At 45.8% G+C, this 14,017-nt stretch overlaps 1 pseudogene; it reads right to left on the bottom strand.

Moving 5' to 3' along the window:
- Positions 1-552: 552 nt before the first annotated feature.
- LOC116740484 lies at positions 553-12,032 on the bottom strand (annotated as a pseudogene).
- Positions 12,033-14,017: the final 1,985 nt, after the last annotated feature.

Genomic DNA, 14,017 nt, shown 5'->3' with positions numbered 1-14,017 from the left:
TAATTCACGTGCATTTAGAAGCTTGGGAAATGCTGCTTTAGCTGTTTCCTGTCAAGGCTCAGCTCAGCCCACCCAGGGCAAAAATTCAAATCCAGCTGCCACTCTTCCCTTACTTATTCCAGGTCTGGCTGCTTCCTTCCATCTCCGTGATTTCTCTTTCCTGCCACTGGTGAAGGCCCATCCTCTCTCTCCCCTCTGTGTTCCTCTTCCCCAAATTGTAGTTACCTTCTCTCACCTGCTCACCTACTGTCTCTGCCTCCATCTTCAACTAATTGTCTCTGTCTTTCTTTTCGTGAGTACAGATAGAGGACTTGGCAGGGCCCTTCCACATGCACTATTTAGCTGATCCCACAGCAGCTTTGCTTCTCTCCAGTTTACAGATGAGGCCACTGAGGCTGAGGGAGATTAGACCACTTGCTCAAGGTCACACAGTAGCAAGTAGGGGCCCCGGACTGAAGCAAGATCTGTCGGATTCTAAAGCCTATGCTCTTAATAATGAAGAAACACAGTTCTCTGCATGAACAGTTTTATTGATTTTCCTATAGGACATGCTCATTCCTTCTTCTGAACCTCTGCATAGCATTCTGTACCTGTGGCAGAAGAATATTTATGAGATATTCACCATTGGTTCTCCCCTGATTTCTCTTCTGTCCTATACCTTACTTCTCACAATTAAAGAGAAAGAGAAAGAGAGGCTTAGTATTGCATTTAATACCTCAGGCTGGCAAACAGAAATAAACTGCTGGTTCTGGCTTTTGCGTTCAAAAAGCCTGAACTTTCTGGGGAGAGAGGATTTAGAAGACAGGCTATATTCGCAGGATCTAAGAAGCAGGAGAGGATGGTTGATGCACTGTGCCTTGCCCTGGGCTGGGATAAGGAGAGGAGCCGTGTGAGAGAGGATGACATAGCTCAAAGGCAACCCCTGTGCCTGGATTCTCAATAGAGCATCTGTTTGGAGAACCAGAGACCTCAGAGAGGTCTGGGGGCCCATCTTGGAAGTTGGGACCAGAAGCAGCCTTTTCACGATCCCATTGCTCCTTGGTGCAGAGTAATAACAAAGAGAGAGCCACGGGTGTGAACAGGAGTGCGAGGTCTCCCAGCAGCAGCCTCCATGGACCAACAACTGAGGGTAGGGCCGGATGATGGATGAACCAGGAGATACTTGCCCCAGACTCTGAGTCCATGACGTCCAGAACTTAGAACAAGATTAAGCTTCCGCCACTTGGCAAGAATGGAAACACAAAAGAGAAAATTAGTTGAGTTGGTAAGAAAATGATTCTATTTCTTTGCAACTGAGTTTGAGGACAGAGAGTTGTGGCCACCTCCAGCCTCTCCAGAGGCGGGCGCTGTCTTTCCCTGGCCCCGTGTCCTGCCCAGCTCTGGGATCGGATCTGCAGCTTCTGCAAGCCCTGCCCCCTGGGCCCAAGGTCTTTGGAAAACAGCTCAGGGTCTCCCCAGAGCCCTCCTCTCTTCCTCGATCCAGGGCATTGCACAGATCTCCCTGCTTCCCTGGGGAAGGCGGGGCCTCCCTCAGTGCTCCTGCATAATTGGGACTATGCGCAGGAAAATTAGAAAGGTCATTAATCACCGTGGAGCCCAAGGCAGCTCTCCGGGACCTATTCTTCATGATGATTAATGGGAGGCATCTCCTCCCCACTCCTCGATTCATTTTCCTGCCACCATTCACTCACTTTCCTTCGCTGTGTCCTCTTCGTCCCCGTCTGACAGAACGGGGGTTTCTGGAGACCACCAACTCAGGGTCAGGTCTTTTCTGGCTGTCTTCATTGCCACCAGACCTGGAGTGGACCCAGGGCGAGCCCCCGATCAGACGCACAGCTGACAGCCCTGGGCAGGTCACTTCATCTGGGGGAGCCTCAGCTGCTTCATCAAGAAAATGCGGGCGCACATAACAATTGACTTGCAGGTTTGTGAAGATGAAACGGGAAGAGGCACATAGCAGTGCCAGATATGCTCTCTGGACAAGAGTGAGGCTGCCTAACGTGTTAATGTCTCTCTCCCTCTTTTATTGTTATTTTTATTGCTCTGATGAGTATTGCTGTCCTTCAGTGCTCTTGCAGTCCTTAATCACTAGGAAGGACGGAGGGTAGATCCAAGGAATCTCACTGCTCTTTGATGAGGATGGTGATGATGAGATTTCCTGGGTGCTAGTACCGTCAACAACCCTGAGAGGCACACATTATTAGGCCCATTTTACGCCTAAGAAAACATGTTCAGAGAGGGAGAGTAACCAGCTCAAAGTCACACAGCTAATAAACAGCAGAGGAGGAACTTACACTCAATTCCATTTGATGCCAGAGCCTGTGTTCTTCTGAGAACCAGACACACCAGCTGTCCTTTCTCAGGAGCTGCGTGCTTCTTCCTTGTCTCTTCTTTTCCCAGCCTCCAGATGGGGCTGCCCTTTCCCCGCAGGACTAGCCAGGTTCAGGTCATGCTCGAATAGCCTCCTCTTCTCCTTTTGTTTGCCAATTAAACTCCCACTCTGCTGCTTAAGATAAGCAGTTCCTTCTGCCCACTGCTGCACTGAGCCCAGGGTCTCGCTCTGACCAGCCCCCAATCAAGAGACACTTGATTTTCCTGAAGAAAACTATATCCTGGGGCATTCGAGTGAATGTATAAGGAAAGAGCAGACCCTGTCAAGTTAAAGCACGGCGAAGGACTTTTCTGAGGCTGGCAGAAATGAAGCAATGTTACCCTGTCAAATACAAAACCTTGGAGAGGGGTGGAAAACATTGGAAGACCAAGATGGAATCATGGTTCTGTTGTTGACTTGCTGGGTGAACTTGGGCAAGTCATTCTCCTCTAGGGTGGGTTCCTTAGCACAATTACAGGGTGAAAGTAGATCCTGAAAGTTTAAAGGTGGAGCTAAGATGCTGGGATGGGGGGAGAATTTGCACAAGAGGAAAGGTGTTGGAGGAGAGAAGACTTGAGAGGGAAGGGGCCAATGCTTTGGCCTCCCCTGGCCTTCTGCAAGACACCCATTGTGAGAGACCAGATCTCAGGCAGCGTGGATGTCTCAGGGAGAACTCAGGGGACTTAGTGGGGAGCTGTGTAACAGTAGGAAGGAAGATGAAAATATAATGATAACCATGAAAGTATCAGTGATGGTATTAAAGGTGTTGGGGAACATTTATTAAGCAACAGTTATGTGCCATTGTTTACCATAACCCTATGAAACAGCTACCAACTAGCATCTTCGTGTCACAGAGGAGAAACCTGGGGTGCAGAGGGGTTGGGTCATTTACGCAAGAACACGTAGGGAGCGACTGGCAAGGCCGGGTCTTGAACCCTTGTCTTTTCAACTCTAGAGTCAGAGCTCTTAGTGCCCACGCTTGGCTGAGATTCACCACAGTGTCATGTGGATCTGGTATCCGGTGGCCCAGGGAGTCCTGGGTCCCTGGGTGCATAGAGGCTTTCTCCATATTCACAGCTGCTGCCTCAGATTGCCTGCTTAGAAAACCAGCCCACCTGAGTACCTGGGACCAGCTACATAATATTATGGGGTTCAGTGAAAAATGAGAATACAGGGCCCTTTGTTTAAAAATCATTAAACTTTTTTTTTTTTTTTTTTTTTTGTGGTACGCGGCCCTCTCACTGCTGTTGCCTCTCCCGTCGCAGAGCACAGGCTCCGGATGCGCAGGCTCAGCGGCCGTGGCTCACGGGCCCAGCCGCTCCGCGGCATGTGGGATCCTCCCGGACCGGGGCACAAACCCGCGACCCCTGCATCGGCAGGCGGACTCGCAACCACTGCGCCACCGGGGAAGCCCTAAAGATCGTTAAACATTTTAAAGTAGCAACAGCAGAGCGCTTAACTGAGCATGAGGTCCTTCTGCGCTCAGGGCCCTGTGTGACACTTACCTGGCCTCAGCACCCATTCCCAACACACTCTTCCCAAAGGCAGGGCTCTGTCCCCTGTCCCCTTGGTTACTCTCTGGCTCTTCCTCAGAATGGAAAGTTTAGATCCCTCCCTCCCTTAATGGTCCCTGCACCTCTCTCCTGGGCTGGTTTCCATGAACTCATCTTGGTGTTTGCCAGATGCCAAGTAAGGGCTGTCAAATGTCTGCTGCTCCATAGGCCACTGGAATAAATTACTCTCCCTTCATGCCTGTGACTGTCCATTCCTAACCCAGAAGAAATGTTCCAGAATATAAGCAAGTGCTAAAGGCCTTCTCTAATTAGCTGGCTGGCGGTTAACGGGGGATTTCACCAGGCAGAGGCTTCTGGTGGTTGGTGCGTAATTACCACGGAAACATTCACGCCACCCTCAGTGCTTCGCTCAGCCTTTTTCCCCAGGGAGTAGACATTGCTTGGCAAAAGCTGCATCTGGGCTATTGACATTGTCTGTGAGAGAAATAAATGGACAATTAGAAGCAAAACAGGTTGAGAAGCAAGGCTTGTTGGGGCAAAGTTTTACCCGCATCCATCCTGGGGCCTAATTGATGCTGTAGTCCCTGCATGAGAGGAAATCATTGGAAGGTGATGGATTCAGTTTGGATGGATCCTGTTTTGTTAAGCTCAAGGACAGGGAAAAATGCCTAATTAGGAGCCAGACTTTCCTGTCTTTCAGAGGCAGCTGCTGGGTTGGCCAGGAGATATAAAGACTTTTATTTCTTTTTCCATTTTTACACACAAATATTTATTGATTCTCTCCATCAGTGGAGTGAAGCCCCACTATCACTGTGTAAGTGGGATCAAAAAAAAATTTAATCTTGTAAAATGCAGAATCATTTTCTTGTGAAGGTTATTGAATGAGAACAGGGGTTGGATGAAGTGTGAGAGCTGGGTTAGTCAGGTTGAGCTAGGCTCTGCTGAAGTAACAAATAAACCCTAACGTTTCAGTTGGCTTAACACAATAAAGGTCATTGAGTGGGTCATGCCAAGTTCAGCTGTGGCCAGGCAGCTTTTTATATCACGTTTCCTATGCCACCCGAACACATGGACTTCAAGTTGCTGCAGGAGGAGAAGAGAAGGGTGGAGGAAGTACCACACAGGTTCTTAAAGGCCATGGGGCAGAAGAGACACATCTTGTTTTTCCTTGCAGTCCATTGGCTACATCGCTCAAACCTAATGACATGCGAGACCGGGAAATACAGGGAGACCATGGAATTTTGGTAGCACCAAATAAACATGCCACCATATTGCATTGAAAGAACTAGTCAAAAATGCAGGCCCTTTTGGAGAATGTGAATGGAGAGACCAACAGCTCCTGGATCCATACCACCTTCTTTTACCTGGCTCTGCTTCCAAGGGTCACATTAAATGTCATACCAAAGAGTGAAGACAGTATCCTCCTTCCTGGAAAGCCTTTTCCCACTGCCTGGGCTGTTGTTTGCTGGTTTTCCACCTACACCCTGGGAACCAGGACTGTGTCCAATGCACTCCCACCCAGGCTCTCTTGCTTCTGCATCCAAAGGCCAAAAAGAGAGAGTTAGAACAGGAAGGAGAGCTCGGACTGGCCAGTTCTAGAGGGGACAGCACCCAAAAGGTTGAGAGAAAAGGGAAGGTATCTAGAAAGGCCTCACAAAGGAGGGCACATCACACCAGAATTTTGAAGAGTGAAGGATGCATTCACTCATTCATTCATTCATTCATCATTCACTTATTCATCCATTCATTCACTGACTGGTGCCTGCAGGGACTAAATGAGACCACCTTTGCTCCCTAGGGATATAGGCTCGAGCAAGCAGTGGGCACAGAGCAGAATTAAGATGCAATAAATGTCTTCAGAGGTGCATAAAGGACCGCGCAGACTCTGGAGAAGGAAAAAGGAAATTCTCTGTGAACCAGAGGTATCCAGGAAGGCCTGTGGTGGAAGGGAAATTTGACTTGTATCTTGGAAAATGGGTATTAATATTAATTTATGTTAGTGTTAACTTCAGGGTTGTATTAGAGATATTATTGCACAAGGCACACACATTTGTGGTTAAAAATGTAGAAGACAACAGGTAAGTAAACTAAACAGAAGAAAATTAGCCAACAGCTATTAATATTTTGACATCTATCTGCCCATCTACCTACCTATCTATCTATAAAGTATGGCCATTCTATGGATATTCTTTTATGATCTACTTTTTATTGTATAATAATTCTGTATTAATAAATGCAGATGTACGTTATCATTTTAAACAGGTGAATCGTATTCTGTTGTAGGAATATACCTTCCTCTCTTTAATCAGTCGTCTACTGTTGGATATTTACATGGCTTGAGATTTTTTGTCATTATAAATGCAGTTGTGATTAAGATCTTTGTAAATGAATCTTTGTGCAGTGGTTTGCTTAGGAAAAAATTGAGTGTGTTTTCAGTCGGTAGGGATTTGAGGCTTGACATGAAGGATATTCTTGGCAGAAGACTCAGAGAAGACAGAGGCATAGAATCGGGAGCGCACGAGCAGGTAACAGGAGCCACAATGCACAGTTAACTGCAAGCCTACGGTGTGCCAGCCACTGTGCTACAAGCCTTCACATACACCACCCTGTGCAATCTTCATAAGAACCATTTGAGGAGTACTGGGCTATTCCCATCTTACCGGTGAGGAAACTGAAACACAGAGAGGTTAAGTTACCTGCTCAGGGTCACACAGTAAATAACTGAGTTAAGAGTGGACATCAGTTCGTGAGACCCCAAAGCTCAGGCTCAGTTCACTTAGTAAGTGGCAATCAAGGTTATCACGCTGGTCAGTTAGTAATAATGGCTCTGTTTTTGCCTTCACACCATTACTTAGGTAGACATGTGAAAAAAGAATGGCACGAAGGCTCTCGTGTCTTCAGGCGGGCACAGGCGCCAGTGAGGACTAACAAGCCTTCATCGCTTTCTCATCAGGGTGGGTGATGTCAGCAAAACTTCTTGCTTGGAAATATATTGTTTTGAACTTGGCAACCTGTAAGCTGGGCTGCCATGGTTACCAGAGGTCCCTGGGGAGCGATGAACGTAAAGGGCCGGCTTGAAACACAGCCAAGTCCTTCCCCTCCAGCCTCACTCTTAGCTGGTGATGGTCTTTGACAGACCCTCACGTGCTCAGGGAACCCCACACCACCACATTCATGCACAACCAGGTTGAATACTCCAGTCCTTTCAGCGTGTAATAGCTGTTAATATTTATGGGACGCAGTGGGGAAGCACTTCATGTGGATAATCTTCTTTAATCTTCCCCAAACCATACACGATATGTGCTGCTGTTATTGCTGTCTTACAGGTGAAGCCACAGAGACACAGAGAAGTTAAAAGGCTCGCTCGGATGTCACACAGCTAGCAAATGGCAGTCTGTCTCCAGAGCAAGTGCTCATAAGTAGCTCATCCTGCGGCTTCCCTGGTGGCGCAGTGGTTGAGAGTCCGCCTGCCGATGCAGGGGACACGGGTTCGTGCCCCGGTCCGGGAGGATCCCGTGTGCCGCGGAGCGGCTGGGCCCGTGAGCCATGGCCGCTGGGCCTGCGCGTCCGGAGCCTGTGCTCCGCAGCGGGAGAGGCCGCGACAGTCAGTGAGAGGCCCGCGGACCGCGAAAAAACAAACAAACAAAAAATAGCTCATCCTTGCTAGAGCCAAGATCTTTAGGAAGTCACAGCAAACAACATCTCCAGGCGTCTTGTTGGTACCTAGCTTCTAAAAATTGCTGAAGGGAATATGGGTTCTTAGAAAGGCCGTAAAAGGTTTTAGGCAAGAAAGATACGGGGCATTAGCAGGGCTGTCCTAAAACAACTAGATAAATAGAAGCAACAAAAGGAAGTCCAAATTCAAATGTTCCCAGGCATCCAAGCAGTTAGGCCTAAGGTCCTCGTGAAAATCCCAGCAGGTAACACAGGATGGCAAGGAGCTCTAAAGATCAATGTTTACTCTACTTCAATAAAATTAAATTAAATTAATAAAAATAAAAACCACTCTGACCCTGATGCCCAAGCTCTTGGCATCAGACTGCATGTCCACATCTCTAGACTCACCTGTCTCCTCCCCAACGATGCCCCATTTGTACCATTCTTGTTTTTGTTCTTCTCGGAGCTCCGAAGTGTTAAGAGAATCTGCAACTGTTTCATAGAACAGAAGAGGCCACAGAGCGTACGATGTTAATTGGGCTTGTTTTGTGGGGAGGAACGCCTGTCTTGGTGTCAGGACACCATGTAAAAATGTGTTTTTATTCCACATAAATTAGCCTGTGTGTTCACCCCACGCTAGTGAAGGCCTGGTGGCCGAACGGGACTTGGCATTAACTCTGCCCACGAAGATCACTCATTAGTATAAGCAGGGTCCCTGTCCGCATTTTCTTTTGTCTCTTTTCCCAGACCAGAGCAGAACACAGGGTCTAATTGGGAGGCAGATTGCAGAGCAAATGTGAGTGAGCTTTCTCTTCCCAAATACTTCTCTTTAGCCTTTCTACACTAGCAGAGGAATAATCCAGGACAGGGTCAGGCTGCAGTGAGAGTAGGATGTAGACTCGTAGTGCCTGCAAGCCAGAGACTTAGAAAAGTGTATTCGTGGAATCTTGGAAACTCAATTCAGAGAATCTTAATAATGGAGAGCTGTTTTAATCATAGATGCTCAGAATTACAGTCTTAGAATTTTACATTCTTAGAATTGTGGAAATAAAGATGCAGCCAGACATCAGGATCACAATTGCCCTCCACGAGCCTGCATTTCAGCTAGGTTGGACTTTCCCCATTTCCTCAAATGGGCTTTTGTTTCCCTCCTCCTGCCAGCCCCTACTCCCTTTGTCTGACTAGTTCATGATCATCATTCATGTCTCAGCTGAGATATCACTCCCTCTTGGGGGCCTTTCTCTCCATCTGCACTAAGAGAGGCCCCTATGAGAGGAAAATGAAAGCAAGTCCCTCACCTTCCCTCATCATTCTCTTCTCCCCTGAATTGACTTAATGCTTCCCCAAGAGCTCCCCCACTTCAGTAGTCTGCAAAGTCTTTCAACGGAGGGGTTTTAGCTCTTTCATTCACCCCCAGATCCCCAGTGCCAGGCACATGCCTGAGCCAGAGAAGATACTCAGTAATATCACTGTTGAATGAATGACTGCATAAATGATCTTGGATTCTCTAGCTCTCAGGACTGGAAGGAACTTCAGTGTTAACCTTACTCACCTCCTTTCCCCAAGTCCTCTGCAGAATCCCGGACCAATAGTTGTTCTGCCTCTTCTTGAACTCCTGCAGAGAAGGGGAGCTCACCATCTCCAGGCAGGCACAGCGATCCTTCCATTGTAGACAGGCTCATATTACGTACCCTGTGACGTTACCTCCCTACCCCGGATGTAACTCCTGGCACGACCTAGCACAGAGAAGAGCAGACTTGCAGTCCCAAAGAGCTCAATGGCAAGAATGATTCCGCAAAGGCTTATAACAGATGCCTCACACTGGCAAACTGGTGACGTAAGAGTTGTATTTGACATAGAGTCTGACTTTCTAGTTCCATGATTTCCAAAAGCTGAACTTCTTTGAAAGTATAATACAGATACAGAAAAGGGCACATATCACGAGGGTACAGCTCAGTGGACTTGCATAAAGTGAGCTCAATTGTGCAACCAGCCCAGAGGAAGAAACAGGACAGGACCAGTGCCTACTGCCCCCTGTGGTCACTCTCTGCAAGATCCTGCTCTCTTGACCTCATGTTGATGGAATCCTGCGGATGTATTCTGTTGACTATTCAACATTCTAAGATTTGGAAGAATCCACACTGAAACCTGGCAACACTGCATCCCCAGTTCCCTATGACAGCTGTGGCTGGGTCTGAATGACAGCTACCCTTTTATGTGGTGCACATGCTGTGCAACCGGTCCCAGGTCTCACCACTCCCATCCCGGGTGCATCTGACATGCTTCCCTTTGCTTGCCCCTGTAGGCATTCAATATTTTCCGATTATTGCCCAATTTTCCCCTAGATGTTGGCACCTCTAGTAGCTACATTATTTCATATGCGGAAGGCTTGTGGTGGAGCAGAACAACGTTTTTGCTTTGGAAATAGATAGACATGAGTTGGAATCCTGACTTGTTACTAACTGGAGGGTCTACATAGCATAAGGCTTCAGAACATGGGCTCTAGTGCCAGATAGCTGGGTTCAGGTGGGTTTCAGTATGATCTTGGGCAAGTTATTTCACCTCTCCCTGCCTCTGTTTCATCTGTTAAGTGGACAAAACAATGGTCCCTACTTCACAATGTTGAGATGAGGGATACATGAGTTCATGCTTGTAAAGCACTTTGAACAGTGAGTCCTGGCACATGAGACACGTTTGTTAAACAGTTAAATAGATACCCTTAAGTATGTTACGTCGCTCTTCAGAAACTCAGTTCAGTTACCTCACCTATAAAATGGGAGAAGTAATGCCAGCTACCCAGGTTTGTTGCTAGAATTCAATGAGAGAACCCATATTCAGGGGCTCCCACAGGTAGATGTCAAATGAATTTTTTGTTCTCCTTCCACCAAGAGGCACCCATTTGACTTTGGTTTCCACATGAACAATAAACAGAACTATTCAGGACTTGGCTTTGTTTTGGTCTTGGTGGTCCTATGGCCACCTTACCATCCTCCCCTTCTGCCAATGCCCAGCCCTGGAATGGGGCTTAACAGCTTGAGTCTCTCTGCTTCTCTGGCTTTCTCCCCTTAAATATTCATGGCCATACGTGGCCTTTATTGTCACAGCTTATTTATTAATATGTTTGAAGCTGAAGCTGGACATTTTTTTTCTGTCTTATCCATAGTTCATTTTTACATATACATTCTTTTTTTTAATATTCTTTTCTCTTTCTGACTTACTTCACCTAGCATGAGAATCCTAGTTGCATGCATGTTGCTGCGAATGGCATTATTTTGTTCTTTTTTGTGGCCGAGTAGTATTCCATGGCATATATGTACCACATCCATTCATCTGTGCGTGGACGTTTAGGTTGTTTCCATGTCTTGGCTACTGTGAATAGAGCTGCTATGAACATATGGGTGCATGTATCTTTTTGAATTATTGTTTTGTGTGGATATATGCCCAGGAGTGGGATTGCTGGATCACATGGAAAACAGTATGGAGGCTCCTCAGAAAGCTAAAAGTAGAATTACCATAGTTCATTTTTATAAGGCAAATCCTCAAACTTAAAATGTCCGTCTCTCTAAGGTTTCCATTTCAGGAGTTATTTTTCACATTGTTCAGCGTTTTGACACGAAAGACCTGTTCTCAAGAGGAATCAAGCTGCTCTGAATGACATGTTATTCATTCATTAGTTCATTCACTCACTCGTTCGTTCATTCATAAAACATACCTTAAGCACCATGCTTGTTTTTTGGGGGGATAAAGTCTTTATTGATAAATAGGTTAAATAGAATAAATAGAACGGTGGCTTGTTAGGGAATAAAAATGCAAGCAGAATCTCAGTCTTTCTCCACCCTGGCCCCTAGTTCTCGGCTTCTGCTCCTTACTGGACACTTTGGACAGTGAGGCCTTGCTGGGCAAGCCAGGCCTTCTTGGGCCCTTGGGGGTCTCTATCTTCCTGGCCAGTGACAGAAGCATCATCTTGGACCCGCTGCCCTTAGGAGGAGCAGTAGCCTTGACTCTTGGCCTCCTCAGCTGCTTGGACAGTGACCTCTTTAAGGACCTTGGCTCCCCTCTTTTTTTGTTTGGGGAAGCAGCTCCATTCTTGCCCTTGGTGACCGTGAGTTTTGAACTCTGACTGTCAGCTTTTGTTTTCCTGTGGACCTTGGCATCTCAGCGGCTCCTTCTGCCTTTGACCTTTGACTTCCTCACTGGGTTGGGAAAGTCCTTCTTTGCCTCACTTGGTTTCTTGGGGCCCTTCTCCTCAGCCTTACTGGATCTCCTGGGAGCTGTCATGGTGGACGTCTTCTTGGGCTGAATTTTCCTTTTATTCTTGGGAACTAGTTTGAAGCTGCTGGTGGCCCCCTTGGCCTCGGAGTTGATGGGCCTGAGGAAGAGGCCAAGGCCTGCTTCAGCATCTACTTGAACTGAATGACTTCCACTGTCGGATGCTTCAGCAGGATGTAAACCCTGATGGTTGCACCGAGGTGCCCTGGCACTGCAGCCATGCACAGCACCGGAAACTAGCGGTGTGGCATTTGGTCTCCATTATGGCTCAGGCCTGGCTTTTCAGACCTAGACCATAAGGATGATTCTACCATGGAGGTTGAGGAGGTCAAGGTGTCACTGGAGGCGAAGTTCCTGGGAGCCACTGCACAGGCAGATGTAGGTGGCCAACCCCCTCCCCCAGGCATCATCATATTGTTTTTAAGGAGCTAAAAAACCCAAATCCTTAGCATCTGAGTGGCACTGCTTCCATTAGTCTTCACAACAATACTTTGAGTGCATTGATAAACATAATACCGATTATTGGCTAAGGGTGTACTCTGTGCTATGCACGGCACTGGGCATTTCATGCACAAACCATTCATCTCCCCAACAATACAGCAAGGAAGGTGCAATCACCCCCTTTTACAGATGAGGAAACTGAGGCTATTACAAGGTTGCTCAGTGAAGCAGTGAGCTCTCCCGTCTCTATGGGCTAAATCCAAGATTACTGCTCTTTACACTTTAACTTCTCACCTTAGTCAGCAAGGACTTGGTTACCGAGGGCAGAGAACGAAGATTCCTATATCTAAACCAGCTGGGGCTTTACTGGGCCTGGGTTTGGGGCTCTTAAGTTTTTAAAAGCATTTTATTAAGATGTCATTTATATATTGTAAAATTCACCGGCTTAAAGTGAGTGATTTAATGTGCTTCAGTATATTCACAGGGTCGTGCAACCATCATAGTAATAGAAGTTTAGAAGATTTTCATTCCCTCTAAAAGATACCTCATACCTATTAGCAGTCAGTGCCCACTCTGCATCTACCCTGCCCTCCATCCAGCCCTAAGCAACCTTTAATCTAGTTTCTGTGTCTATAAATGTGCCTATTCCGGAAATGTCATATAAATGGAATCATACAAAGTATTAATCTTTTATGATTGGCTTCTTTCACTTATCCTAATATTTTCAAGAGTTATCAATTTTGTTGCATGTGTCAATACTTCATTTCTTTTTATGGACAAATAATTTCCAATTGTATGGATATACCAAATTTTATTTACCCATTAATCAGTTGAGGGACATTTTGGTTGTTTCTGTATTTTGACTATTATGAATAATGCTGTTTAGAACATTAGCACACAAATCTTTGTGTGTTTCATTTCTCTTAGGTATATACCTAGGGCTAGAATTGCTAGGTCATATGGCAACTGTATGTTTAACTTGTTAAGGGACTGCTAGATTATTCCAAAGCACCATACCATTTTACCGGCAATGTGTGTGGGTTCCAATATCTGAATCCTTGCTAACATTTGTTATTGTCCATCTTTTTTGTTACAGTCATCCTAGTGCGTGTGTAGTGGTATTTCATTGTGGTTTTGAATTGCATTTTTCTTTTTTCTCTTTTTTTTCTTTTTTTGGCTGCAGTGGCATGTGGGATCTTAGTTCACACCAGGGATCAAACATGCGCCCCCTGCAGTGGAAGTATGAACTCTTAACCACTGGACCACCAGGGAATTCTCTTGAATTGCATTTTTCTAATGACTAATGACAGTAAGTGTCTTTTCATGTGCTTATTGGCCATTTGTGTTTATTCTTTGGAGAAAAGGCTATTCAAATCTTTGGTCCATTTTTAATTGGGTCATTGGTCTTTTTGAGTTGTAGAAATACTTTATATATTCTGGATATAATTTCCTTATCAGATATATAAATTTCAGATATTTTCTCCCATTTTGTGGGCTGTCTTTTCACCTTCTTGATGGTATCATTTGCAGCACAAAAGTTTAATTTTAATGTAGGTCGATTTATTCTTTTTATCACTTGTGGTTTTGCTGTCATATCTAGGAAAATGTTACCTTACAAAAGCCATGAAGATTTACTTCTATATTTTCTTCTAAGAGTTTCACAGTTGCAGCTCCTTTTTTATGTCACAACTTTTAAAGAATTAAATTTAAAATTTAAAAAATTTTTCCAGCTTTATTGAGATACAATTAAGAAATTAAAAAATGT

The sequence above is a fragment of the Phocoena sinus genome, chromosome 15 (genome assembly GCF_008692025.1).
Source record: "Phocoena sinus isolate mPhoSin1 chromosome 15, mPhoSin1.pri, whole genome shotgun sequence".
In the NCBI taxonomy this organism is placed as follows: domain Eukaryota; kingdom Metazoa; phylum Chordata; class Mammalia; order Artiodactyla; family Phocoenidae; genus Phocoena; species Phocoena sinus.
This window is presented reverse-complemented; position numbering and strand designations above follow the sequence as displayed.